Raw genomic sequence first — 26,468 nt, 5'->3', positions numbered from 1 at the left:
TCATATTTTTGTTGCTTCTTTGGCAACCTTTGATCTTCTTCTTAGTCTTTTACTCCAATCTTTGATCTTCTTTGTCTTCTTAGACAATGCTTGTAGCACATCCTCCCAATTGTGAGCCCTTGTGATTATTGGATGCAAAGCACCTTTTGCCATTTTACTCCATTGGTAACTATTATTGTAGTCGAATAGCAGTACCTTGATGCCATTCCTAGCACAATCCAATGCATAACTAGGGTTGTCATCTTCCAACACTTGTGCCCCAACACCCTTGCAAATCTCAAATTTCGTGTGAGATTCACCCTCCAGGGCATCGTGATTGTCCAAATGTACCTCCTTGAAAATTCCAGAATAGTGTCTTTTAATCCAAGCAATTGTTTTATCTTTTATTATATTCTGATGAGAAGTTACTTCATAGAATTTACAATATTTTGCTAGCTATTGCAAGGATTTGTAATCTCCAGGAATTGGAGTAATCTCCTTATCAAAATGCTCTGATTTGAAAAAGGTATGCACTTGCAAGCTTGCTTCTACCCGATAGCAATGTCAGATCTCAATGAAATCAATAAACATGGCATTCTGAAATGAAGTGCTCCAGAAGGTATTTCTCGGCTACACGCTGCCATCAACAAGCATAAGAAGAGGTTGAAAATGAAGAAAATAGCATTGCAAAGTTCCTTCTACCATTGAAGAATTGAAGATTCTCATTGCCAAATACACTTTTTATAAGAATTTCATCTCACAATGGTGGAAACATATTATCATCATGATGCAGGCTCTATGTGGTGAAATATTTCCTTTCCTTGTTGAAGCAGCAAAGATGTGCATCTTGGTGGCAAATTGTTTGGGAGCAAATTGAAGTGTAGAAACAGAGAGAATGGTCATTCATGGGAGATCTATCATTCATTGAGAAATTTCAAGACATCATCAAGTGGGAGATAGTGATGAAGAAGCTTCAGGAGTCGTGGTTAGTGGAGATTCACAAAAACAAGAAAGAAAAGAGTTGGAATTTGTTCGTGGATGCTCAACATCAGGATACATGGAACACATGGTGCATTGACATGTCCAATTAGCAACCCAATGGAAGCTAGTAGACAGAGTCTTCTTCACAATGTACACTATTGAAACCATCAAAAGTTGGCATTACTATGATGATGGCACCATAATGATCCTTAGACGAATGATATTTGACACTTTCAAAATGGAATATCTTACCCTCTGTAACGGATAGACCCCCCTCTGATTTTGTTTTGATTGAGTACCGACCAAGTAGGTAGAGCTAACTCCATGATGAATGACACAATCAAGAGGCAACACTAGATTGAGTTGAGAGGTACCTAAGAAGAGAGGAGACAAAAATCAAAGCCAAGAATGAGCTAGGAGAGCAAAAGCCTCCTTTGACGCCCTAGTGGCACTCTTTACATAAGTCCCCATGGTGACTCAAGGTCCCCTTCCTAGTTAGATTCGTTCTGGAAATATTGATGAGGACAAGCTAGCAAATGTAGTCCCATTGCCCAATTTTAAGGGAGAGTATAATGAATACCCTTAACTTCATGTAGTAGAGTTTATGGTAGCATGTGTGGCTAACAATGCAAGAACTTGTAAGCATCGGTTGGCAATATTCATTGCCACTTTCAAAGGCACAACATTTCAATCGTATGAGAAATAAGTAACAAGAACTTTTGGCACATGGGACGACCTAAAGTTGGCATTCCTCACTAAATTCAAAAGTAAAGGTTTTGAAGAGTAAATATAAGAGGAGTTCATGAACCTAAGTTGAATGAGTAGATGTCTATGTCTTGCAAATGGAATCCATACTAAAGAGATGGACCAAACATCATTTGGATGAAGGCATCTATCTAGAAGGGATTTTTTCTTAGAGGCCTACAACCACAAGCCTGTAAGTTTGTGGAATTGAAAAAGAGTTATAAAGGATGAAGGTCTAGGAGTGGCTAGAGATTAAAGGTGGAGTGTTAGAGATGTGGAGAAAAGAGTCATATCTCACCGAACTGTCAAAACCCTAGAAGGTCTATGGACTAGAAACCCTTATGTAGTTGATGCAAAGGAGAAGGTCACATCGCAAAAGACTATCAAAGTCCCGCTGTTGTAAAAGCTACTTTCGCAGCTCAGAAGAAGACCCAAGAACCTACTTCCAATTTGGTGGAATTGGAAGTTGCGACAATAACGCGTGTAAAGAAAGAAGAACCCGCAGTTCCGAAAGAGAATATTCCCTCTTCTAAGATTGTGAAGTTCAACTTTCCTAGAGAGAAACAAAACAGTGCAACACAGAACAATGTAGTACATAGTACTATAGAGCCATAGAGAGCCATAGAGACAATTGTAGAGACAAGATCAGAGGTCTAGGAGATAGAGGTTGCCGAAGTACCTCCTCAAGGATAAGAAGCATAGATGCTACTGCTCCTAGAAGTAAAAAGGAAGATAAAAGTGAGTGTGGCTCCATTCCCTAGCCAATTCAAGAAATATATGGATCCTATCAAAGAATATGACTTTGGTCAAAGACCTAGACACTTTCAAACCAAACCTAACATTCCAACAGTTGTTGATGTTTTCCCCTAGTTATCAAAAGAAATTCAAAAGCATACTGACCAGAAGAGGAGGCCTAAGGATTGCTCCCTCAATGGCCACCAAGCCCAATAAAGCTCAAGAACCTGTAAAAGAAGTGGATGTGGCTAACGCCTTTCTAGATCTTGGAACCGTAGAGATTGGTGTGTGGATTGAAGGATGCTTTATAGCACATACATTGATTGATCTCCGGAGGCTCATCACTGAACATAATGTTAGATGTGACAATGAAGGATCTAGGCTTGCAAGAATTCAGCCTATGTAGTGGCTTATTCGATTGGCATACCAAAGTAAAATCAAGCCTTTGGGCATTCTCCTGTATGTGAAGACATCCTTCATAGGAAGGGATTATGATTGACATATCTGGTGGTCAAACCAAATTCCTACGGGACATCATACCCTCTGTTGTTGTGGGAAGACCACGGATTTTTGAAGCAAGGGAATTGATGGATTATTTCAAAGGAACCCTAACCCTAGGCAGAGGATCCAAAAAAGTGGTATTGAAGTTATATGGATCGCAAAAAGGTAATGGATCCACGTCCATCAAAGTTATAACAGGCTCTTCCAACAATGAAATAATAGATGGTACATTAGGAGATGAAGAAACTGTCAAACAAATCTTTTCCAAGAAAATAGAGGCACAGTCCGTGACAATGGGCACTGTAAGCCTACTACCAAAAGAAACAAATCTTTAATGGGTGAATATCTCATGCCAAAACCCAAATTGACTTTTGAAGTCATTGCTAATAGTGAGATAGAAGCATGGATGTACTGTTCTCCCTGTTACATGGTCGCAGTAGAGCTCCAGATAGACATAGAGGCAGAGACAGAGACAAAAGGCAAAGGCTGAAATAGAAGTAGAAGCAAAGGACATAATAGAGAGTCTATTCTTCTCTTCTAAAGTCCCCACAAAGATAGAAATAGAGTCTAAAGATTACAAAAATAACAATGTAGAAGAAGACTATGAAAGCGAGGTAGAAGAATCTATTCTGCTGGCAAAAGGCACATATAAGGAAGAAGTTTGAGAAGCTTTAGAAGCAAAAAATTCCATGTTGTTCAACATAATGACTCTGGTACCCTTTGGACTAGCTAATGGGTCACGTCTTATGCAAAACCTCTATAAGAAATGGATTGAGCAAAATAAGTCTTCCTTCAACAATGATTCTTGCCACCTTACCTTAGTCCATCCCTCTCACAAGAAGATGATGATGATACACCTTGCCAACAACCACCAGTTTACACCTTAAACAAAACTCAAAAGGTTTCTGTTATGTGACGTTTTTGGATGCATCCTCGGATGAGTCCACAAGCCAAGAAGTAACTCATCCCAAAACCAAACCCAAAACTGCTCTAATACCCTTTCACCTTCCCAAGAAGCAAGCTAAGTCTCCACTAAAAGAGGAAGTTGGTTCTAGTGAATCATCAAAAGAGGAGACCACTCCCTTGAAGGAGTGAATCTATACCCAAAAGCCGTCTATGGGACATTCATCCATTAAGTGGAAGGAGAAAAGCAATTAATCTTTATGAATGTTGATGGTACGAAATGTTACTTGAAGGTGGGTATCAGTCTTCCAAAAGAAGAGCTGTTGATCCTGCATGACCTCTTGAAAGAGAACTTTGATGTGTTTGCATAGTAGTACAAAGATTTGAAGGAGATTGATCTCACAGTGTGCCAACACCACATCAACCTAGAGCCTGATGTCTGTGAGGCAAAGACAAAGGCATATGAATCCAATTTACTCTACCCTAGTGAAGGCCGAATTATTGAAGCTCCTTGAAGCTGAGTTTATCTATCTAGTGGCCAATAGTGGATGGATTTCTCCCATTGTGGTAGTACCCGAGAAGAATGGAAAGCTATAAATATGTGTGGACTTTTGGAAGTTGAATTCCAAGGCAAATAAGGATCATTTCCCTATCCCTTTCACACACAAACTATTGGACACAATGGCACACACCATGGAGCTTTATTCTCTCTTGGATGGATTCAGTGGATATAACCAAGTCCAAATCATAGAAGAAGATCAATCCAAAATGACCTTCACAACTAAATGAAAATTCTATGCTTACAGAGTGATATTTTTGGGTTCTGTAATGCCCCTAGTACCTTCCAATGAGTGACAATGGTTTCATTCCAAAACCATCTACGTGACTTCATTGAGGTGTACCTAGATGACATTTGTGTCTATAGCCTAATCCGTGAGCATTGGGGACACCTAGAGTAGTGCTTTAACAAAGATTGAGAGTATGAGATCTCTCTCAAACTTGAAAAATGTGTCTTTGGTGTCTCTTGAATATTTCTTTTAGGCCACATTGTCTCTACACAAGGGATAGCAATAGATCTTGCATAGATTGAGAAGATTGCAACCTTAATAGTGCCAACCAATCTCAAACAATTGAGGGGATTCCTTAGCCTTGTATACTATTAAAAAAGGTTCATTGCACACTTTGTGAAAAAGAAAGATCCTCTACATATAATCCTAAGAAAAGATATAGAGTTCACGTGGACCACTGATTGCGACGAGGCCTTCAACACCCTAAAGTAGTGCCTGATTGAGGCACCCATCCTGTACCCTCTTGATTGGACAAAGGAGTTCTATGTGCACATTAATGTATCAATTGAAGGCCTAGGTGCATTCTTTAACCAAAAGGGCCTCTCCAAGTTAGATCGACCTATCTATTATGCAAGTCAAAAAGTAACCAACATAGGACAAAACTACATAGTGACATAGCTTGAGTGTCTAGCAATGGTGTTTTCCTTGGAAAAGTTTCGACACTATTTGCTATTAATGCACTTCAAATTCTACGTGGACCATGAAGCCATGTCTTTTTTGATGAATAAGAAAGATATGAAGGGAAGAATGATGAGATGACTCCTTCTATTTCAAGAGTCCAACTTTGAAGTGGTTACCAAACTCAGTCGCTCCCATGTCTTGGCTGATCATTTGTCACAAAATCCTCATAGCGATGACAAAGAGTAAGATGATCTAGACCTTCATGATGTTTTCTTGTTTCTAATAAAAAATGTTGCCCCTTCAGTTTCAAACATAGCCAGCCTCTTGGCAACCCAACAGTATCCCCCTAATATCTTGAGCCATGAGAAGAAGAAGCTTCTGCTAGAATTAGCCCCTACACCTTGTTAGGTGGTACTCTATACAAGAAAGGCAAAGAGGAAGTATTGCGAAGACGTGTTGCAAGAGTAGATATTGGAATAGTGTTGAAAGCATTCCACAACGAGCCTTGTGGCAGACACTTTGTAGGAGAAGTGATAGCCAAAAAGGCATTGCTTGTTGCAAGATATTGGTGGTGTGGCCAACCCTCCACAAGGATACCTATGACTATTGCAAACATTGTGATGCTTATCAGAGAGAATGGGAAAGCCTACCAAATCCAGTGCCATGCCCTTGCAACCCATTTTTTTCCTAAAGCCATTTGAGAAATGGAAAATTGATTTTGTTGGTCCCATTGATCCACCAACTAGAAGAAAACTGAATAGATATATCTTGGTCTGTACAGACTACTAGACAAAGTAGTGTGAAGCCAAAGATCTAAAGACGGATGATGGCAATAGTGTAGCTCTATTCCTGCATGAGAACATCATCACCCATTTTGGCAGTCCCCTAGAGCTCATAAGTGATAGAGGTACTCACTTTCTTAACAAGATTATGGAAGAATTAACAGCGATGTACAAGATATGCCATCGTAAGTCCACACCCTATTATCCCAGAGCCAATCACCAAGTTGAAGTTACCAATTGTATCCTTTGTTCAATTCTGATAAAAACGATTATCGCACATTATCATGATTGGGATGATCGACTTATAGAGGCCCTTTGGGCATGCGTAACCTCCCATAAGGCTACTACATGACAAACCTCTTTCCAACTAGTGTATGGGATAGAAGTCGTCTTCCTATGTTGAACCCAAGCTACCCTCTTTGCGCATGGCTATCAAAGAACGCTTGGGAGATGATGAGTCCCTACAACATTGCCTCTTGCACTTGGAATGTATAAATGAGACTCATAGGATGCCTTGACAGTGCATGGAAGCCATGAAAGATTGCACAAAGGCCTATCATGACACCTTCATCAAAGTAGGAGTTCAAGGAACCAGACTTTGTCCTAGCGTATGATTTGTGATTTGGTAAGTTTTCATATAAGCTTTAATAAATGATGGATGGGCACTTATAAGGTACTTTCTGTTTACGCTATAATGGCTCTTTCCAAGTCTAGACAATGGATGCTTCAGATAATCCCTTCTTGATGTACTACCCTCCTTGGGGATCCTGACAATCACTGCCAATACCTCCCTCATTCCTTGCATGATGGTCAATGTAGCTTTACCTAATGTTCATGATATCCCTTTTGCTAATCTTGATGATGTGGCTTCGTTCTTTTAGCCCCTTACATCCACCTGCCCCCCCCTCCTTGACTTCCTTTCTGTTTGATACATCAAAGGTGGGAAGGATGGTTCTAATACATGGCGCTCCTACCATCTCTTCTTTTAAAGAAAAAAAATAACGAAATAAAAAAGAGTATATATATATATATATATATATATATATATATATATATATATATATATATATATATATATATATATATATATATATCGATCATGGAAGAAAAGAACTTCGGTCCCTGTCATACCAACTTATTCTTCAAGAAAAGGTGGAAACATTCTCCGGAGTAGGCCAAAAGAGAAGAAAAAACATCACAGCTGTTATGGGAGAAAATGAAGAAATTCCCTATCATAACAAGCCTTGTTTCAAGAAAAGGGGACACAGATGGGATGCTGGCTGTGGAAAAGGTGATAATACTTTGCAATCCAGTATAGTTGAATTACTACAAGGAACTCTTGAAACAGAAGTTTGAAAGCTGCCTCCTTTGGTTTGCACCATATGCCGGCATATGGGTTGCACTGTTCATGGCACTATAAGCCTCCTTTCAAACTTCTATTTTCAAAGTAACCTTATAGTGCGAGAAGGAAAGGCCAAGGAGCCTTATAGTGCCATGAACTTCTCACACCGTATGCCAACATATGGGTTGCACTGTTGCACCATTAATTGCGTGCGCACAAGGCATATAACCTTTGCACAAGTGTCAATGAGGATTCAATTAATGGAATGTGAGGAACTTAGTTACCCTTCTGCAATCATCAAGAGAGCATGAGATAGCGGGGGGGGGCTCAGCATGATTGATTTTCCTTTTCATCAACTGAGAGTGAGGATTGATAGACGTTTTGACACTTGGAGATAGGTATGTTCTTGTTTTTCTATGCATACACAGGACAGGCCTCCTCAAGCATCACTCTACACCTCATTCTCTTTAGTACACTGCACAATAAGACTCCCTAGCATTCCTTCTTGCACCTATGCCAAATGGGTTGGGATGCACTGATGCACGATTAACTCTGTGTAGGTTGGCATACTCCCTCTGAACCATTCTTTGTTCTCACTTTCTAAACCAAATGTGAGCTATGGGTTTTACTAATTATTCTTTGAGTGCCATATGCCATGGGGTGAGCAACTAATCTATCATTTTCACATGAGTGACTGTCGAGATTGAGTGATGTATACCTTGCCATTGACAACCTAACCAATGCTTCATCAACAAAGCTACCTCGTTGGGTGCTGCTGCATGGTCCTTGCCATGCTAGACAAGTGTGCTATGGCAAGTGCGCGTACTTCCTGTCACTACAATCCTTCATGCGATTGTGATGGTTTTCCTCAACCGTTTGCAACTCAGGCCAAGTGTTTCTAACCCTTACCCTTTTGATTTCAAGAGTCAGCCATGTTTTAAGTGTGGGGATGTACATATATGGGTTATGATGATATGCTAAGTCCCTATTGCATCATCAATCTGATCTATTAAGGTCTTAAGTGTGGGGATGCATTCGGCTGTGCATACCCTCTTGGACGCATCCCTCTCAAATGATTTGAGTATAACATGTCGTAGTCCTACCCTAATGAAGTCCCTTTCCCACCCACCCACCCATCCTCTTTTCAATGCATCTTGGGGTTGTTCCTTGTCCGTTTGGCTTTCTTCTTGGTTTTGTCGCTTCTCTATGTGAATGCATAATATGTTTACCAAAAGTAAAATCTGACCTTATAACCCTATTTGTCGCTTTGAACTAGCTAGTTTTTCTTTTTATAAACCCTTATTTTGAGCCACGGATCATGATTATTAATTTTAAAAGAATTTTCTATCCATTTAACATTTTTCCATGTGAATGTTCCTTTTTCACTTCGAAACAATAATCTGATGTGACTACCTTGACCTATACCTTCCTTTGGATATTCTTTATTTTTATTATTCATAATTATAATATCGGGTTTGTCCATTATTAATTTTTCCATAATTTTAGGTATTTTCATGTGCACTTTTGATTGTTTTTCAATGTGAACCTAACTTAACCACCTCAAAATTAAATTTTGATTAGATAGGCCTATCCATCTTGTTCCCCTACATGATTTTTTTTTTTCCATCCTATTTTGGCCTACCAATTTTATTTTATTATTTTTTCAATGAGTTTTTACAGATTTTTTCTTATTTTTCCAATGTGAATGCCCCCTAATACCATTGAAATTGCATTTTAACCTAACATCCATGTCTCCTAGATTTCCCCTGACATTTTTTCTTTTCAATGCCCTTCTTTCCAATGCATGGATTTTCTGTATTAATTTCAGATTCAGTTTTTATTTGTGTTTTTATCATTTTTTCCATGCAAATGCACTCTACTGTCTCCTGAACCCCATTAGACCTTACCTATCCTATCCGACATCTTCTTGTATACATTTTTCATGTTCACCTCGTCGGGTTTCATGTTTTTTTGGTATTAAATTTTGTTTCTAGTTTTGGGCTCGTTTTTTTATTTTTTCCATGTGAACGCTTGTTGAAACTGCGTTTTCATCTGACAACCTTGTTCGGCACATCATTTTATACCCTTTTCCTTCTTTTCGCATTTCATTTTGACAGTTCAATTTTTCAGAATTATTTTTTCTATGAATTTACGTTCTGATATTATACATGTTTATACATGAACATCCTCGATCATGGCTTCAGATGCATGTGTCACATGATGTCCTCCACCCACACGTGTACTCGCCCGCCCTCTCCATCCTAGGAATGCAAACCTTTTTACCCTTGCCCTGTGCACATGCGCGGGGGACGAGGGGGACAATGGTCATTTAACACCAAAATACACAATGACCCCCCACGTGACTCCCCCCTCCTTAATACCACGTGGCCCTTAGTGCCCTCCCCCCCCTCGCCCCCCCCCCCCCCCCCCCCCCCCCCCTTTACTACCTGCCCCCTAGTGCCCCCATCCCAAATTTCCTATCCCCCCCCCCATTCCTATCCCCGCCCCCCCAAGGACCCCATTTCCCCCCCTCCCCCTCCCTCATGCCCCACACCCCAATCCCCTCCTTCCCCCCTCACCTAACTGCCCATCTTCCTCTCCCCATCGTCCTTCCTCCTCCCTCTCTCCCCCTTCTCCACCTCCCCTCCTCTTTCCCCTCCCTTCTTGCACTCCCCCTCCTTCTCTCCCTCCTCCCCTCTCCCTGCCTGTGCGGCGAGTGCCATCGCCCTGGTCCCACCTGGCACTACGCCCTACAACCACTACCCCGCGCTAGCCCCACTACCCTACCCTACTCGCCCCCTCCCCCTCCCCTGCCCCACCCTACTCTCACTACCCAAACCCCCCCCCCCCCCCCCCCCCCCCCAACCCAAACCCCCACCCTTAGTTACCTCTACCATAGCCCTTCTCCCTACATCCCCCATAACACCCATTTTCCCCTTTCACGCCCTCTTCACCCCCCCTCCCTATGCAACCCTGCACATGTACCTCGCATGTTCTCCTCCTTCCTACGTGACCCCCTCCACCGTGCCCTTTTGTATTTCGGGTTTTGGACTCGCGAGTGCAATGCCCTTCCTATATGAGGCTATTCGTGTGTATGCGGGTGTGCTCCTGACATGTGCTAAATCAACGGGCATTCACGCATGAGGACACGTGTCTAGATTTTCCATGCCATGGTACGCTTGCAACTATTTAAGTGCAACTAACACATACCCTCTTCCTAGGTACACACTCCTAGATTTTAAATTCCCAAAACCACCTAAAAATCATTTAAAAATTTCACAAAATCTAAAAAAATAAAATAGCTTCCAAATAGGGCGTACCATATGTCGAAACGGAGCTTATGACAAGTAATTTCAGCCTATGTAGAATGCACATGCATGTGATTTGAGTAAGTACAAAATTGTTCTAAAACAATGTGTAGTTTATGAGCAGAGGGTAGGCAATTTGGGGCATGACTAGCTAGTCTTCCAGCCATTGGGGTTCACGGAGGTAGGGAAATTCATTGAGGATGGTTGCTGGGCGCCAAGAGTCTTATTCCAAGGGTAGGCCTTACTATTTGATGCAGTATTCTTTGATACTGCTTGTAATGAAAGAAGCTGAGTAACTAGGGTTTTTGGAATTGCCATTTGATGAGGTATTCTTTGATACCACTTGTAATGAAAGAAGCTGAGTAACTAGGGTTTTTGGAATTTGAAAAGGGAGAAAGAAGAAACAAGAAAAGGACCAAAGCCTGAAGCTCTGATACCACTTGTAATGAAAGAAGTTAAGAGGAGAGAGAAGATAAGCTGAGGAGAGAGAAAGAGAACAAGAAGAAGAAAGAAGAAGACTAGAAGAAGAGAGTGAAAGAGAGAAGGGAGGAGAAGGCATGGAAGCTGGAGATGAATGTGAAGAGTATGATCTCAATATTAACTGGTTGCCCTAATCTGGGGCTTTTACACCTTAAATACCCTGGTTGGTGTGACGGGGTGTCTAAACCCTAGTCGGTGTGTATCCCGCTTGTTACAATATAAAAACACAAACAAAAACAAAAACAAACTATACACCTATTCATATGGTTACCTCATCTATACTTCTTACATATGTTCCTTTTATTTAAAAAAAAAAACAAATCTAAGCCAACACACTCCATACAACATAAATGAATAAGCAAACAAAAATTCCAACACCACACTACAAGCATATTGAAAATTTATCTATGGTATTTTGTTCATTTTCACTTATATCCTAAATCTTTCCAGCTAGCTGGATTTCTTGTTAGCTTCCCAAATGATTGTATCACGTTAGTGGATGAGTGCACATTTACTTTTTAGTTGCATACACATCCCTCCCATGTATTTCTTTTCTTTCCTTTTTAATTTTTACTAACCCAAAATCCATAATTAATTATTAAAAGGAGTCATGATCACCATGTTTTTCACACACATCTGTACTCCATACACACATTTTTTTATTAAAATCAACCCACCATTCACTTAGCATGCACTTCGTGTGCTACAAAAACGTTTAATTTTAATTAAAAAGGAACTAGTCATCACCAAAAAGCACGCGTTGGCAAAAACACACTCAACATACAATTAATTTTTTATAAATGAGTTTTCATTTTGAGACCCTTAGTCAAGGATCGAAGTCTGGGTTATGCTAAAAGAACCATATTAAACTTAATAAATTTTAAATAAATGATAATGAGGAACCATCATTTTCTTTTTAAGGTTTATTACCTAATAAAATTTCACCCATTATTAATAATTTTATTAAAATGAATCCTTCATTACATTTCTTTCCCTCACACCATATTTTCCTTTTTAATGAATGCACTTTGTGGGGATGGGAACGATGGAGTCTTGTCTAGTCCCTCTTGTTGATGATGGTAAAACAGATTGAGTGTCATGTCAGTATGATCAATTCTTGTGTGATTCTATATTTATGTTTTGCTCATGTTGACGAGTTAGGGTATGCTATGTAATTTTCTTTTTCTTTTCAACCTGATACGTGTATTAGTCAATCGGTCACGTCGTGTGAGTTTATTATGATCCCATGTTAGTATGATCAATTCTTGTGTGATTCTATATTTATGTTTTGCTCATGTTGACGAGTTAGGGTATGCTATGTATTTTTCTTTTTCTTTTCAACCTAATACGCATGTTAGTCAATCGGTCACGTCATGTGAGTTTATTATGATCGATATCTTATCTATTCCTATCCTGTTGTTTTGCAAGCATTCATTGTGACTATTTGTGTGTGTGGTGTATGTGTAACCCATCTAAATGGTGCCTCAAACCCCTCCCTTGATCCAGTATGTGCCTTTGGTATCGCATGATTATTTCTTATTTTTAGATTCAAACCTCGTTGCTAAAGCATGATTATCCAAGTTTGTGGGCCTTTCCTTATCGCTAGTTTGAGATGATCTTGACATCTGTGATCAATTTTTAACCTCTTATAGTAAGAGGTCTAGTCATGTTCATTATACAACTACTCTTATGATACCTAAGAGTCTGAGGAAGGCTCTTTCTTTGCCATCATTGTGAAAGATCAGAGTTGCAGCAAGAAAAGTGTGCACAACAGGGAGATAGGAGCTCAAAGTACGAGAACAAAATCTTATTTACTAAGTTGCTCAAGGTAGAACTTGGGTACACTCTATCTCACACTTGATAGTGACCCATAGGTTGTTTATATAGCCTCTGCCTAGCTAGGATTAGGGTTTTTCCTACCCTTTAAGGCCATTTACATCCATCAGCCCTCATATACCCTTGCTTAAGGTGAATTCTCATGCCTATATTGTAACACCCCCCTCAATGCTAGGGTGGCATTGCATCGCAAGAGACATGTTAAAGTTCCCCCCCCCAATTAACTGGGATGCCTTTATAAATCTGGCTACAAGGATATTCATAGGTAGAGGATGTTACAAGAATCAAAAGAGACAATCATTTGTGAATTGGGAGGCAAAGTTGGCCTCCAATTCCTTAGATACTGGTGGAACATTGGGACATTTTACTGGTGATATGCCTTGTCTTTTTGTATTTTTTGCACTTCATTTTGTCAGGGTATTTCTTCCAGCAATATTTGCTCATCATCTTCTATATTAAGGGGATTGGATGGGTCAATTACTTTAGTCCCTTTTATGAAGGGCCAGTATCCTCTTTCCATCATTTTGTATTTTATCAAGACTTGCCAAGGATGGAAATATTTTCATTTAAATTTGAGAATTTGATGCCTTACATCGGCATAGGCCATGGCCATTATAGGAAGGTCTTACCAATTGCCTTAAGCAATGGCAGTGTCTAATTCTTTACAGGTGGCCAAGTACAACCAAATAATAGAATTGAAAACCAAGTTTTAAAATTTTAGAGTTGAGAATGGCTAGAAATCATACATATGCAATATTTCAAGATAGGACTTAGGAGGTCCTGTTCTTCGAACAATCTTGGATTTAGGCTTCACTGATTTTCTAGGTTTCAAAGAGGTGAGCTTTCACTAGACTTCAAGCTCTTCCCGATAATGTGGCCTATATAGTGGAGTTTTTGGTGGAGCACGACTTATCGATTAATTCTATGCTCTTGGATGAATCAGAGGAGAGTACAATAACACTCATATCTCTAATGCACCAGCAAACTAGTATTTGGGATATGGTCTATGTGTTGATAGTTGTACACATAGCCTTACAACCAAGCACAAAGGGATAAATGTTATAGAGCACTTTGATAGACTTAATTTTTAAATAAAAAATCAGATTAGTCAACATCTAGCAGAAACATGATTATACAATGCACCATTAGTGCTTACAAGCACTCATCTCAAGTTTCATGCCACTTGAGATGTAAGATGTGAAGTGTTTGCTGGATTAAAAGGACCCACCGAGTGTAAGAGCATTGAAATGAAGCTTTTTTAAATAACTTTGGAGAGGATTAATCAATCATTAGAATCACTCTTAGTGCTCAAACATTGAAAAATTTGAAGGATGAAAAATCTTGAAGCTTCCTAGCTATGGCTGCCAGGAAACTGGCAATTAGGGTTTGGTTGATTGTCTAGCCAATACAATAAGAATTTCAGAAAACCCTATTAGAGGGAGATAGCCCACTTGGGGAGTTTTGTAAGCCCTATGGTTTTTCTAGGGATTGTTGTATCTTCAGGCCGCACTAATATCTGGAAGTCCATGTCTATAGATTTGCGCCATTTTCACAATTTTCTCAATGCTATCTTCCACACTGCCCAATGTTGCCCTTTGATGTGCCAGGATTGGTCGCATTGTGTTACGAAATAAGTTCTTAGTTGAATCGACGAGGAGCTAGAATGCTCTCCTTTGGCTTCCTGAGGTCCTCCAAGGTCAAGGGGTCAAGATGGCTATGGAGTTTGAAGGTCCAAGATGAGAGAAATCAAGATTTTCTTGTGTACTTAGTGAGGTTGTGGTTTGAGGAAGATGAAAGGATCAGAGGAGGCTTTGATACCAAATGAAAGATCAAAGTTGCAACAAGAAAAGTGTGCACAAGAGGGAGATAGGAGCTTGAAGTATAAGAACAAAATCTTGTTTACTAAGTTGCTCAACTTGGGTACACTCTATCTCATACTTGATAGTGACCCATAGACTGTTTATATAGCCTCTTTCTAGCTAGGGTTAGGGTTTCCCCTACCCCTTAAAGCCATTTACATCCATAAGCCCTCATATACCCTTGCTTAAGGTGAATTCCCATGCCTATATTGTAACAATCATGGGGAGTCCTTCCCTACTTCCCGTTAGGTGTTCTCCAACGAGGATATTTTGTTATAGAAGTAAACTCTAGATGTTTTGGATCTAAAGAGGGTTATTACCACGTTAGTGGTCAGTGTCTCTATGATTTCCAATTCCTTATGGAAGCGGCTATGCCAATTTCTTCAAGACAAGTTTATGCCTGCTACCAAAACCCTGTCTCATTACCTCTCCAAGGAGTTGTTCACAGCTTCTCGTATGGTCCTAAAAAGTATTACCATTCATTGGAGTACCTATCTCCTTGCAAAGATTGAATAGCATTTCATTAGAGCTACTAGAGGAAATGTGACTAGTGTCACATTTTTTTCTTATCTTTATGTATTCTTGATGCATGCGCTGCAAAGGAAGTCCCTTTACCTCCAATTGATCCCCCAGAGGTTCCTCTTCATCCTAATGAAGATGATGACATGATCATTGAGGATGATGATTCTCCCATGACTCTAGTCATTCAAAGAAAGTGCATAAAGTGAGCTCTTGAATTAGTGGAAGTTCCTACTCCTCCAATTCCAGTTACAGTTCCTGCTCAATCTTACAACACAGTGCCTACCTTTCTTCAAATGCCGAATCTTTTCAGAGCCCATAAGGATGGTATGCTGGACATTTCTATTCCTTCTATGCAATGGAACTTTCAGTCTGCCTGTATCTAGCAGCTTTCTTCTTCTTTTTAAGAAGAAGTTCAAAGTCTAACGAGGAGTTGAATAAAGCGAATGATGAGTTAGCTTTTGCTCAAGAGAAAATTTTTGACCTCTGTACACAAATGGAGTAGTAAACTAAGGTCATGGTTACACATAAGGATGAAATCTCTATTTTGACAGCTTAGTTGTTAGAAACTTAGTCCCAAGGTGTCATTGTAATAGAGGAGAGGGATAGGTTACAGAAGGAGGTTCAAGAGATGAAGGCTGTGATAGCTGCCCAAACATAGAAGCTTAAATCCATAATGTGGCATAATGTGGCTTCAGTCTTGAGAAATTTGAGAAATTTGAAAGACAAGCCACATTTGAGAAATTTCAAGAATATGTTTCTCTAGATTACTTCTTCTTTTTTTTGCATTATCAGTAACAAAAGTTGGTCTTTTACTTTCCAAAGTGGCTAGTTGTCCTGAGATTTCATGGCATATCATGATTGACTCTGTCATTTTGAATCAACGCCAAATCAAGACTTTAGCTCATGCACAAAACATTAACCAATTGAGGGTGGATATTCTAGCACATCTTTCCAAGAAGCCCCCATTTTATTCCTCCTTCTTCGAAGCTTATCATCATAGATCCTGCCTTAGGTCCATCAGTACCTTGCCTATCTCATTATCAACAGATGGCCCATAGGTATGAAACTTATCTTTCTCTTTATCAATCTAACCCCCATGTCATTTTACCCCTTCTATTTCAACCCCAAGGTACTCCTCAAATTCCTATCTTTACTCATTTCTCTTTTATTGAAGATCGTGTCTTTTCCCCTCCTTGTCCTTCAACACCATATTGGGGAATATGGGAATTTTCCATAATTTTGGGACAGGTGGTCAAATCTTTGGATTTTTCATAACTTAAACACTATAACTCCAAATCAAGTGCTCTCAATAGATTCCATTTTTCAAGCGCTTTTCAATGATAGGTTATATCATATGGTTTTGAGAAACTTATGGGCATGTTATCCGAGTGCCACCTTTTTAGTATTCAAAAAATGGGAATTGGGAGATTCCCAAACTCACTAATATTGTGTTCTTCTCCATCTACAATGTTTCTCTCCACTTTTCATGACTATCTATTAGCACCTTTCTTAATAGATTCTCCTAAAATATCAACTAATCTCTCTTTATCTCATTCTTCATTTTATGATTTTGCATATCCATTTCTTCATCCTCTTTTACTAGTTTCTCTTCCATCTCCTACCACTTCTATTTCTCATTTCCCTTAATTGGTTAGTGAGTATGCAGATTTTGATTAGAAGATTCCTAGAAGAGGGGGATGGCATTCAATTGATTCTCTTATTGGACCTTAGTAATTGGCCATTGGTTCTAGGGGAGTGGATGACTACTAGTCAAGCATATCATAATTATCTACATTTTGTTCAACAAAATTCTTAGACTACAAATCTTTCAATGAGATTGACTACTCATTTTTCTTGGTACTTGGCGTATATGCATAAGCATTCACATAATAATTCGAAGTCCAGTTCAAATTTGTGCATGAATGTGAATATGAACATTGATACCCAAAAACTGGATGTATTATACTATCATGCCCTTTGTTGGCCTAGAAGATATCTTGTCTTGCTAGAGAGGATGTCTTGCCTTCACATTTTCCAAAATCCTGTGAATCCTTATCCATGGACCGTTTTTGCAATCAGCAAGCTTTAAAGAGGGATAATTTGCATTGATACCTTTGGATGTATCTTTGATGATTCATAATGATATATCTCTCTTTTAGCAGTGCCATGGAGATGGTTGTTTTGTGTTTAGTATCTATGTTGTGTGTTAATTTATATGTGATGGGGTCATGGTAGTTGGATATTTAGTTTGTTCGAGAGCTATATTTTTGGAGATTTGCATTGATGGTGATGGTGGATGGATAGCTTAAGATGAAAAAATGAAGAACCTCTTATATCCTTTACAAGTTTGTCCTTCTTTTCTATTTTAAAGTTATGATAATGGATAAAGGGTTTTCCTTTCATTGTATTCTTTATTAGATGCAAGTTATAAGTTGGGGTCCTGATTGGATAGTGTTTCTTAAAGGTTGTTGTTGAAGATCAAGTTGAGCTATTTGATGAACTTGTATTCTCTTTTTCCTAGGTCGGGAAGATGCTCCCTTATTAATTATGGGGATATATAGAATGTTAAAATGACCTATTTTTTTGCTAATTTTTGTTATTTTTGTGGGCTGAATGGTTGATTTTACATTATGATTGAGTGGTTTGAAAGTGGTTTGAGAGTGTTTTGGATAGGATAGAATGGTTTTGATAAGCTCATGGTGTGTTTTAGTAGAGATATGAGGCTGAGTGATATTGTGTTATGTTCTCTTGATATCCTGATAGTGTCTAATTGGTTTTGATAGCTTTTGTTTTGCTTTTTTTTTGTTCTATTTTTCTTATGTATGGAAGAATGGAGTGATGATTGATGAAGTTTGAGGTTGTTTGAAAGCTCATTGAATGGTTTTTTATGGTTTTGATTGGTTTTAGTTGAGTTGGATGCTTTCTGTTGAGCTTCTGTAACCCTCTGTTGAGCTTATGTAGAGCTTTTATAAAACCTTTGTATGTCTCTATACATACTCTGTTGGATGAGGATATAGTTTGGGAAAGTTTTTTAACCTTAGAAAGATATGAATTCAAGTTCAAAAGAGCTCAAAGAAGTGTAAGAAATAGCTACTGAAGAGTTAAGTGAAGACTGAAGTGAAATGATAGTGATGAGCTACGATTCAGACATACCTTTTAGTGAGGATATGCTTTACTATTGAGAGAGAGAAAATGTGCGAGAGAGAGAGTAAGTGAGTGAGTGAGTGAGTGAGAGATAACAAAATTTGTGCAAAACAACGTATCTACCTATGAGAGATTGTGAGAGAAAGCTATAGAATCTTTGAAGATGAATAATATGTAATATCTTTCCATTCACAGTGGTGCATTCTCTTGTGTTTTTATGGTCTATCAACGAATTTTATGAAGAATATGAAGAGCATGATGGATTCTGTTCAAGGTAAAGCTATGGAAGAATCGTTTCTATGAAGTTGCATGAAGATTTCTTATTTGTGGTATTCTTTTCTTTGTTGTGGTCATAGTAAATATGAAAAATATATTTGTTGATGATACAAGATAGATTTTTTTACAATAGACTCCTTATTTCCTTGGTTTCTCTCTTGGGGCTCCACAAACTCCACACTATCTTCTTGAATATAGTACGGTCTTCTATCTCATCCCCAACATCAACACAACTTCACATTTTGCTCTAATGGTACTGAAAGAGGCTTATTTATTATCATATTATACTTAGATAACATATTTAAGGCATACTATGTTTGTGATAGCCATATACTATCATCGCATTTGATCACCTTAATATTAAGAAAGTACCTCAACTCACCCAAATCCTTCGTCTCAAACTTCTTCTTCAAAAAGTCCTTAACTTTAGTAATTCCACTATCATTATCACATATAATAATCAAGTTTTTCATATAGATAACTATGATAAAACACAATATTAGTGAGTTTAGGAATCTCTCAATTTTTATTTTTTGAATACTAAAAAGGTGACACCCGGATAACATGTCCATAAGTTTCTCAAAACCATATGATGTAGTCTATCATTGGAAATGCTTAAAAAATGGAATCCATTGAGCTAGAGAGTGCTCAATTTGGAGTTATAATGTTCAAGTTATGATAAATCCAAAGATTTGACCACGTGTCCCAAACTTATAGGAAACTCCCATATTCTCCAATATGGTGTTATAATCAATCTTGTATCTCCCTTTCTCACATAAAGTGAGGGATTAATATCAAAAAAATAAAAGCTAATGTTGTCAAGATACTCTCTAATCTTGTTGGACCATGCTCCAGGTGCTTGCTTCAGCCCACAGGGTGCTTTCTTTAACGTACACACATATATGGGATGCTATAAATCCTCATAACCTCTTAGTCACTCCATATATACCTCTTTTTGCTATTCACTATGCAAGAAGGCATTCTTGATATCTATTTACTACAAATTTCAACCTTTGGCTGCTACCAAAGATATCATACATCTAATAGTTGCCATCCTAGCAACTAGGGTGAATGTCTCTTTATAATATATGCTATATGTTTAAGCATAGTCTTTTATAACTAGCCTAGCCTTATACCTTCTAACTGAACCATCTATATGAAGCTTGATTTTGTAAACCTACTTAAAGCTAATTGCTTTCTTATCTTTAGGCAAGGCAAGGGTACAAAATCCCAAGTCTTATTGGCTTCTAATGTAGTCATCTCCTCATCCATTATTACATTCCAATGAGTATGACCAATAGCATCCTCAAATGAAGTGGATGCAACATCATCAACTACCTTTACCATATAAGCATAATGGTGAATCTACTTTTTAATAGGATATCTGATCTACTAGAGTTGCGTACCACTAGATCAGTTAATGGAGCCTTTACACTATCATGTGCTCTACGTATACATGGTGTCTTGACTGAAGAAATACCAAGCTCATCATTCAAACTCTCTGAACCACTAGAATCTCTATCAAATTCCAAATGACTAGTAGATGTATCATTACCACCTGACACTTTTTTCTTCCCTTTGTCTTTACCTACAATGCCTTTAGATCCATCTAAAGATGTGGGGCTACTCCTTAGTCTCTCTCAGACCAAGGGCTAACTGTAGTACCATATGATTTTTTTAGTCCATTGAGGATCTATGATTTTTCCTTTTATTTCTCATTATAACTAACATGATCATCATCATCATCTAATGCATCACTATTAGATACATATCAAGTACTCATCTCATAAAAAATAACATTCATGCTCACTATGAACTAATCCATGATAAGATTATAACAAAAATATCCTTTCTGCTCTAAAGAGTATCAAATGAAAATATATTGTTTAGCCTTTGGATCAAGCTTCCTTTGTAGCTCATTTGGCACACAAAATATGCAATACAACCCATTGACACTTTCAAGTGTGACACATTAGGCTTTTTGTCTGTAAAGCATTCTTTGGGGGTTATTCCATGAAAAGTAAAACTGTGGGAGTTCTATTCATAATATTATAGATAGCAATATGAATAGATTTAGACAAAAAAAAAATCGCATATTCTTCTTAGCCATCAATGCCAGTGCAAATTCTATAATATGCCTATATTTTCTCTTTGTAATCCCATTTTCTGTGGAATATGCTTGCAACAAGTAAATTGTCTCTTTATCCCATGAGCCCTCAAGAAGACACTAAGCTCATTAGAGAGGTACTCTTTCCTTCCATTTGACCTCAAGCACTTAAGTTTTAAGCATGTTTCTGTTTCGATTGCGTCCTTGAATGTTTTGAAGTGTTCAAATATATCACTCTTTTTCTTCATGATATATACCCACAGCTTCCTTGAAAAATAATCAATGAATGTATCAAAATATTTACTACCACCAAAATATATGTTTTATGTAGATCCCCAAACATCTGTATGTACAATATCAAGTATGTCTTTACTCACATCTCTACCATACGAAAAAGGTTGTCTTGCTTACTTACCAAATTGACATACTTTATACACTTTATGAAATTCTACAACTCTAAAAGTAGGCAACCTTATAACCAATCCTTTGGATTGCATTAAATTTAGCCTTTGCACATTTACATATCCATTATATTTATGCTATATTTCAATGTCTACATCCACTACTTTTCCTTTAGCATACATAACAACATTCATTGTAGGAATTCTAGCGTCTAAAGTAAACATACGACCAACTCTGCTTCCTTTGCAAGCAATTTGTACTTATGATTAAAGTCTACTATGAAAAAACTATTTGTATTAAATCAAATATGCAACCCTTTCTCTACCATTTGACCACTAGTCACTAAATTCTTTGTGATTCATGGCACATGTAATACATCTAATAGATTCTTTGTGTGGCCATCATGCAAGGACAAGGGAACCTTTCCAAAAAAATGTGTGAAAATGGGTGGCATGAATCATCACCTATTTACACATAAGCTGGATTTTGTAAGTCATGCATTTCTCAAAATGATTCGGTATGATTGGTCATATGATTAGATACACTTGAATTGACATACCATACATCATCATATGTCCCATTTCTTGTAATATCATTCATCATATGTTACATAACAAACAAATGCTCACTTTTATCTTCATTCTTTCATAAAGACGATACATAGTTTCATTGTTGTAATTTACAAATGTAGATTTAATCCTTCTTAGCATAACAATGAGTTGGAATAAGACTTTTTTTACCACAATAGTGATAAACAATACCAGAGTTGCCAAAACCTTTGTTCTACCATCCACCTCTTCCTTTAGAGCTTCTACTGCCTCTAAAGTTTCCAGGGCCTCCTCAAACCTGCATTTCACCAAATTGCTGATTTAACCTACTTTGTTAGATATCACCACTATGTCCCATACCATGGCCTCTTGAAAGGATTGCCACATCCCCTTCCTGAAATTGAGTAAAATTCTTAGACCTGTTCACCATTTCTATTAGATGAGTCACCCTACATATTGATCTCTTTAATAATCATTAGAGAGATCAACTCATCAAAATTTGAGAATGGTTTTTGTACATATACAAAAATGACAAGTGATTTCCAAGCCTTCTTATTATTAAGGCCACCCAAAGTAGATGAAGTCAAATCATCATCATCAAGTATTGCGTCAATCACTATAAAGCATCTCCAACAACACTCTTTAACTTAAAACCTACTTATTGAAAGATATCTTTCTTTTCTTCAAAATATTTAAATCTTGCTCTAGTTGAATCTTTCATGCCCTTGTATTTACTAAAAGTATATTCTCAAAAATTATCCAAGCTCCATGTAAAGTTTCTACATTCTTGATATGTCCTAGCATAGTATTATCAATCATTGCGGATAACCAATGCATCACCTTTTTGTCCTTTGAACTCCATCCTATCCAGCCTTTAATTTGTTTGCAATTGTAGGGTTACTCATCTTTGGCTCCTTTTCTTTACCCAAAACAAACTCAAAAATGCCTTTTCCAATAAGGAAGTTCGTCATGTAGAACTTCCGTGATGGGTAGTTATTCTTGTTGAGCTTCTCAATGATGGGGTTTTCACTATTCTCAGCCATTATCACAAAAAAGATACAAAACAACAAGCAAGTCTTTTACAATCTTTCAAAATAAGTGTACAAAAATACACAAGCAACCTTTTTTTACCAATTGATCAATAGTACATGTAATCTGTAATCTATTTGTAGATAGAACATATGTTTGCTCTCTCGCAAACATCACTAAAATTATAGATTTGAAATGTGTAATGTGTGCATCCACTTTCGATTGACAAAGCTAAAATTGCAGTATGCCCTAAAACTGATATTTGTAGAATATACAGTGCTTTACTAGCAATCTGAGATTTTCACTCTGCCTTGCTTTCGATGCCTCCACAAGTACTATCTAAGAGAAAGAGTGGAAGAATTGGAGAGTTTTTTACTCGTTACTTGCATGCTTGAATCCTTGCTTCTTCTCATTCACTTCATTAGTGGTACCACTCTAAAACCATGTCAAAAATTGCGTAGGGACTTGCTTGATCTCTCAAATAAGTTACTCGGAAATATACATGTGCATCACATGGGTTGAGAATAATGTATTTTTAAAATATCATTTTTATAAATTTTCTACATATAGAAGGATGTAATATAAAGGTGTTATTTACAAATTGAATAGAAAAGAGTTATGCTTTATTTAGAAAAAATCTAGAGATAAAGATATTTATAAATAGGCCTTGAACACATATGATGTAGAGGATATACATATAATAACTTCCCCGAGCTTGAGCTACTATACCAAATACACACCCCATACATAAGAGGAAGCTCACTCAAGAACTCAAAAAGAGAGATGGAGGCCAAACCATTTTCTTGCTAGTTTTTTCTTCTTCTTTCACACACAGTATAATGTACACAAAGTGTAGATAAGATACAATGTAAAGAAAAGTAGCCTACTAAGTCAAATAATGCATAACTGACTATACTAGTCAACTAATGCTATAACCATGCCAGATATAGGTAGTACAATAAAGTAAATATAATAAGTAATAAGTCAATGGCCATGCCAATAATCTTATGTCGTTTGATAATTTAACCATAAGAATTGTAAAAGTTATGACTAACAATTATACAGTCATGGCCTTGAAATGCATGTGTGTATCACTTTTCCCATTTGAAAGGTTGAGAAGTTCTTTTATTTTCAATAATCAAACCTTCTTGTTCAAAGGTTTCAAGAAAAAACCAACCATGTAAGAAAAATATTCCAAAGAAATACAAAAAGAAAAGTGAAAATGAGGAGTCGTGTGATTTGGGGGAAAAGTGGTTGAGAGGTGGTTTTCGTTAACCTCTTTCTTTATATGCTAGATTTGTCCTAGCCTTGATAAAACTTGACTTGAGTAAGCACTATGAGAATTTTTTTACTTTGCATCAATTTATAGTTTGTAAAGCATTAAATTTTTGGTAGTTCATAATATTGATCGCAATCACATGTCTCACTCTAGAGATATATTTGGCAATTTATAAGTCTTTAAACTCGATGCAATGCATCTCATAAAAGGAGATAATGATATCCTCAATTATATTCCATTACTCCTTTTGATAAACAAAAAGCTTCTATCAAGTATATTTGAGAAGAAGCTTCATCTACCTAGTAGTCAATCAGAAGCAAGCTCAAGTTTATTACAACAGTGCTTCGCTACTATAAATAGCATACATACCTTACTTTTTCCTATGAAGATCATGCCTTAAAACTCTTCAAAAACGCTTGCTATGATTTCCTCCTCTCATACTTTATATCTCCCCTAATTTTTGCTCCTTTCCTTCTTAGGCTTCTCCAAGCCTATGCATTTATGCATAAGCTTCTCTCTTCCCTCCTTGATTCAGGCTCTTTTATTCCTTCCTCTCATCACACTAAATCCCATGCCCACTTGCTCTTGTCCTTCACACCAAAAAATTCATCCCATAAGGATTTTCCAAGTTTATTATTATAAGTTACCTACCAAGTGTCCCCAACTACAAGTTAGAAGTAGACTTTACTTTTTCCAAGTTCCAGCATGACTTATCACTTTTCTCATTCATGAGAAGCCAAAAACTTGTCAAATCATGCACATGTAAGTCACTACAATAACTAGACTTCTCTAGGAACCTATCATATTGTGACCTATATACATGCCACTAAAGTCTTTGAGATATGACTTTTCTTATGCTTCTAATATCATGGACATAGAGTTGTAGAACATGAAATTCAAGAGCTTAATGTAGGCAATAGTTTGAAGCATATCAATGTGAGAAGTGGAAAAATTAGTGATCATACAAAGAAGCAATAAGCAATTTGTCTCTACTATAATTAGAGGTTGAATAAAACATTTTTTACTATACTTCAATGTGATCACCACTTCCCACAACTGTCTTTCTAATATCATGGACATAGAGTTGTAGGACACCAAATTCAAGAACATAGTGTTGGCAATACATTGAAGCATAGCAATGTGAGAAGTGGAACAATTAGTGATCATACAAAGAAGCACTAAGCAATTTGTCTCTAGAATAATTAGATCTTGAATAAAATATTTATTATTATATTTCAATGTGATCACCACTTCCCACAATCGTCTTTTGATTTGTGGATATCTTCATTGTCGTTCATTCAACACTTTAGCCCCAAACCTCACAAGATACATGTTTCACTCTTCATCGGCTCCGCATTATGCAAACTAAGGCCAAGCTTGAAGACCGCAAAGCCGCGTGAGAACACCCTTCTAGAAAAAAAGAGGAAAATGGATAATGGGTAAGATTAAGGAAAAAAAATTTAATTACCCCTCCCCTCAGCCGATGCATGGCAGGGGAAGAGGAAGTGGGAGAAGAAGGCATAGTGGTGGAGTGCATGGAGAGAAGGGAGAAGGCATGAAAGCTCCACGTGTGTGGAGCTTCCCCCCCCTCAATGGCTATATAACCTCCCCCTTAGGCATTGGGGGGAGGCACAAACGAGGAGAGAGAAGGAAGGCAGCGTGCTGCCGCCTCCACCCCGTGAAGACCACCAGGGTGCCGCCACAGCCGCACTGCTGCCGCCACTCCATCACCAACATCGTCATCACTATCATCGCCATCATCCTTATCCCCATCATCATCACGTTTCCCTTCACGCTTTCTATCTGAGACAAAAGTATAGAAGCTTCTAAAAACAAGGCTTTCTATAGCAAAAAATTACATTTTGTAAGGGCCGTGTCCCGCGCAGAATAGAAAAATCCAGGGCAGAGAGGGATCCGATACGCAAAAGAGTCAAGAGGAGATGCTGATTCAAAGTACGATGGCTCCAAAACAAAAGATGCAAGGTGCACGCGCGGAAGTCTCGGACCCAAGTTTACACATGGACATCACTGCGAGTCCTCATAACCAGGTTCTTAAGAGTTTAATTCTGCATTGGACACGCTTAAAAATTCATGGGAAAGTTAGAATGCAAATTACTTATTCGTCTTACGAACTTAATTGCATGTTGCCCTTTTGTGCATTTCCAAAGTGACAAGCCTAAACGCATATTGCTTAGGGTTAAAAGATGAAATTGTTAAGTGCATCTTTGATTGGCCGTGGAAA

At 37.9% G+C, this 26,468-nt stretch overlaps 1 pseudogene; it reads right to left on the bottom strand.

The window, feature by feature from the left end:
• LOC148009251 (uncharacterized) lies at positions 1 to 26,252 on the bottom strand (annotated as a pseudogene).
• Positions 26,253 to 26,468: the final 216 nt, after the last annotated feature.

The sequence above is a fragment of the Lygodium microphyllum genome, unplaced genomic scaffold (genome assembly GCF_053477565.2).
Source record: "Lygodium microphyllum isolate KBCC unplaced genomic scaffold, Lygodium_microphyllum_v1.1.10 scaffold_31, whole genome shotgun sequence".
Taxonomy (NCBI): domain Eukaryota; kingdom Viridiplantae; phylum Streptophyta; class Polypodiopsida; order Schizaeales; family Lygodiaceae; genus Lygodium; species Lygodium microphyllum.
The sequence above is the reverse complement of the archived record's forward strand: the minus strand, read 5'-3'. Positions and strand labels throughout refer to the sequence as shown.